General features: G+C 39.2%; 1 long non-coding RNA gene across 1 annotated transcript; it reads right to left on the reverse strand.

Annotated features, from left to right (window-relative positions):
* Nucleotides 1–240: 240 nt before the first annotated feature.
* On the reverse strand, nucleotides 241–2,498 carry LOC143984444 (uncharacterized). Its single transcript, XR_013274863.1, has 2 exons — nucleotides 2,018–2,498; nucleotides 241–611 (listed from the first exon to the last, which is right to left on the reverse strand). It is a non-coding gene; the product is annotated as an uncharacterized LOC143984444 (long non-coding RNA).
* Nucleotides 2,499–4,358: the final 1,860 nt, after the last annotated feature.

A 4,358-nucleotide genomic window follows, 5' to 3' on the forward strand; every position in this document is an offset into this window, starting at 1 on the left:
ATTTAATACTCTGTAAGTGTAATGACATTTTTGTCTCTTTGCCTGGATAAAAGGACCTCCTTGGTAAAGATGATGGTGTTGTGTATAATCATTTTTCCTAAAACAAAGATGGTGTTCTGTTGAATATTTATGGTGAGCAGTAAAGACCCTGATTCATTTAAAGAAAAGCTTTGGGATTGGGACCGGTTCCATTCTAGACCAATATTAGTAACATTGAATTTATTAACACTAAATAGAATATTTTATCATAAGCCGCTTTAATGTTCAAGCTCTTTAGAACCCAGCATGAAATCACTTTGTCAAGAATTATCCAATTCACTGTGGCAATGTGTGTTTATCTCAGAGTGTTTGCTAAATTTCCATATTAGCAGATTAAATCATTATGTAACATGTAAATTAAACAGGGAGGAAACCGTTCAAGTTCACTTTGCAAACCTTTTGACAGTAGGCAACACTTTTCACATTGTTCTTGAGAAAAAATGACTTTAAGTAAAGGGTGGTGATGGGTCAAGATCTGTGGTTGCTTTTTTTCAATGTGTTGGAAAATGTGTTATCTTCATCTCTGAAATATATTACTGATAATTTACACATCAGGGGTTTGCTGTAATGTTCTAGAGAAGAAAACGAAGGTTAGGAAAGTACAGATAAGACGATTTACCAGGAAATATTTTCAAACGTTAAATTTGTCTTGACCAAAACTGAATGAGAGCACAAGTTACAAAAATAGCAACTCTACGGAAGAAAGGGTAGAGGTGCAGAAAGTGGGATTTTTTTCACATTTGTAACACTCGTGCTAGTACCTAAAGTGCACAGTAAAAATAAGTAGTTTAATTTTTGCTCTTACAGAACTAGACCCACCACTGGGATCATCAGAAGAGTTGCAGGGTCACATTGATGATGTAGCAGTTGACAGGTGGAACCACAGCACGCAATGGGGGGGTGCTGGTATCCAAGACACCAGGAAGCATTGGATGCTGAAATTCCTACAAGAGGGAGTTGCTTTGCAAGACAGCAAAGATTGAAGTAATTGGCAAGCTGATCTCGGGGCTCCCCTTTAACTCAAACACATGCCATTCACTATTGCTATGGTCATGTGAATACTTCCTATTCCTGATATGTGCCTGCTGTATGCCTTGAAAAAGTATTCATACCCTTTGAAATTATCCACATTTTGTTATGTTACAACCAAAAAATTCAAAACTTATTACAAATACACATCTGAAAAGTGTGGCGTGCATTTGTATTCAGCCCCCTTTACTCTGATACCCCTAACTAAAATCTAGTGGAACTAATTGCCTTGAGACGTCACCTAATTAGTAAATAGAGCCCAACTGTGTGCAATTTAATTTCAGTATAAATACAGCTGTTCTTTGCAGCACTCAGAGGTTTGTTATAGAACATTAGTGTATTGCTTCCTTTATGTTAAATTCCTGGTGTTTCTGTCAGTCCCTCTGCTTTCCTATTAAAAACTGATCACGCTAAGCAGCAGAGCACACTCCCTGGTCAGTTCTCTATCTATACTGGGAACTCAGCCTGCTCTCCTTCAATAAGCAGACTTGTCCTGAGGTGACCCCGCTGCACAGCCTTTCACTGGGCATATCATTGTACAGCTACTTCTCCTCCCCCTTATGTAGCTGAGAACAGAGGGGATGTGATCACTTATAAAAAAGGGAAAACATTTATTTATAATGTTTTTTTTTATATCTATTCAAAAATGTTTTCTCTTTATTTATATTTTATACTGAATGGGTTGTTTTACAAGGTGATCATTTACAATCACTTTAAGTCTTCTCTCTTCTTCTGCTTATGGAAGACAGGGTACTTCTTCGGGTGTCCATGTCACTAGCTGCGACATGTGGACACTTCCAATTCCAAACAGTTTCCTTTCACGATCAAGAAAAGGAGTCTGCACTGACATCAGCACAATGGGATCTGTAATTAAAAAAGGGTCCTGGGCTGTTTTTTACCTTACAGGTCTGAAACCGACATATCTTGAACTGCCCTGCAGTAAACTTACCATAAATCAGAATATGCCATGTGAAAAGGTAATGGATTCTCCAAACCACCACTGTGGAAGGAACTTACAGGTTTTGCAGAGGGCCAAAGAAATGTTTCCATACTTCCGTCCAGCATGGTCATATGATCTGATGATAATCAAACACATATGGGAAAGTATTACTGTCTCTTCAGGGCAACCTGTAATTTCCCTGCTCAATACTTTTTTGAAGAGTCACTTCATTTGTTGTTCTCTGCAATATTTGACAGGTACTGTATTAGAGTGGTAAGGATGTGGTAAGAAAATTGGGCTCAGTAAGAGGATGGCTGTAGTAAAGGGCACAATAGTAGGATGTCTGGCAAAGGTTTGCGGGGCCTGGTTCATAGTTACATAGTAGGTGAGGTCAAAAAAAGACACAAGTCCACCAAGTCCAACCTCTGGTTCAACATTTGCACCTTGCCCCCTATTTCTAAAGCTGGTTTGTTTCAAGTAATATGCTTGCAGCTAGCTGCTTTAATGCAAAAAGTTGAATGGGTTCACAAAAAAGGACATGAACATGAAATTCAAATATTAATAAATCACCCCCTCATCATAAAAGTTTTGGTGCTAGTCATCCATCCTTGCATCCCCACATTTCTTGTCAGAATGCAAGTATTAGATATACTGTACAACCTTTGGTACTACAAGTCTCATGATTCTTTGTACCCTTTATAACAGGTGTATACTGGTGTTAGGTCTTGTTCACACTGGCTTTGGAGGCACGTTTTTGCTGTTCTTCCATATGATTCCCCATTGATAACGTCTGTTGATGACGAAACGCGTCTGAAGGAAGGCACGTAGTCATGTCACCACGCTATTCGACTAGGAGGATGGGCTCCGTTTGTGTATGCTGGCCGGCATTTTCTTTCTATGCATTTCTATTACCACGGAATTGTAAGTGTAACTGTTACTTAATAAATTCAATGCGTTTTTGATATACTACACCATGGTGGTCCTTCTCTTTTCCCTGAGCATTTAATGAGAGCGCATGGATATTGGGACGGACAAATTTAACAGCTTCACCTGATTAACATCTGCGTTGTGGTCATCTGCAAGTTTAAAGGCCCAGGCTGGGTCAAGCCACTTGCCTTTAATGCTTTCCATTTGGTAAGCAGAATCAACAGCTACGGTGATCGGGCACTTTATTTTGTTTGTGCATGCACACTGTGGTGTTCATTAACCAGTGACTACAGCATTTATATATTTTTTTGATCTTCTTGGCATCATGTGGTTCATATGGACTCAATTGTATGAAATTTTGTAGCGCAGCTTTTTTATTCCCTTCCATAATATGGGCAGGGGATAGAGCTGTTCACATTTAAGAAACATGCATCATTTGTCACTGTGCAGCAAAAATGAAGTTACATGTCAAGTCTGGAGGAGTTGAAACTTGTCAACTCCTTCAAATCAAGTCTAGGTAACGCAACATAAATGAGCCTGTAGCCTTTACAGCTCATTTTTCAGCAAATATTACAAGTGTAGAATGAGGTGGAAAGAAAACTGACTTATTTTTTTTCCCCAGGCTGGAACTCCTTTTTAATATTTATTGGGGTTCCTTGCCTGCATAGTCTATTTTGTGGCAAAAGTGAACTTTAAACAAGAAGTGACTTTGAGGCTAATTTCCAATGTGGTTTTTCACTGGAAAGGAAGATACAATAACAAGGACTGTGCAATCCAGCAAGGAAATTAACAAATATGACCATTTGCTGTTTGGGTTAGGGTTAACATACACTATAAATTAATAAGAAATATACTTTGGGGTTCATTTAAAAAGAAATGTTATGGCCATATTGAGTATTCAACACCAAAAATGAATCTGATTGCAAATGCCACTTTACAATTAATATTTCCCAGTGCATCATGGCAGCATACAATGGGTGGTGGCTCCACCACCACAACCTGATAGGACTGGTTAACCATAAATCAAAGACAGACTCGGCTTACAGCATTCACTTTTTAGCCCTCACCTGATCAGGACTGGAGTCGCAAAATATCCCTTACCACAGCCAGGTTCAGCCTCTCCTGGTTGGAAGTCCTTGCTGTACAGTCTCTAAATGAGCTATATGGTTGGAAAAGAGGTGCCACCTCATCCCATTAAAACTGAACACATATGAATTACACAGGTTCTGAGGCTAATTTAATGCAGGTAAGGCACTAAGTGAATTTAATTACCACCTTAATCAGCGACAGAACCTGTGTAATTAATATGTGTTCGGTTTTAAAGGGATGAGGTGGCAACCCTAGGTTGGAGGCCCATTCTGGTGGTCTGGGGGGCATATTTCAACCTCTCCTGGGTGGAAGTCCTTCCTGTACAGACTCTACA

This window comes from Lithobates pipiens, unplaced genomic scaffold (assembly GCF_037356315.1).
Source record: "Lithobates pipiens isolate NorthernLeopardFrog02 unplaced genomic scaffold, aLitPip1_a1.2 Scaffold_16, whole genome shotgun sequence".
Taxonomy (NCBI): domain Eukaryota; kingdom Metazoa; phylum Chordata; class Amphibia; order Anura; family Ranidae; genus Lithobates; species Lithobates pipiens.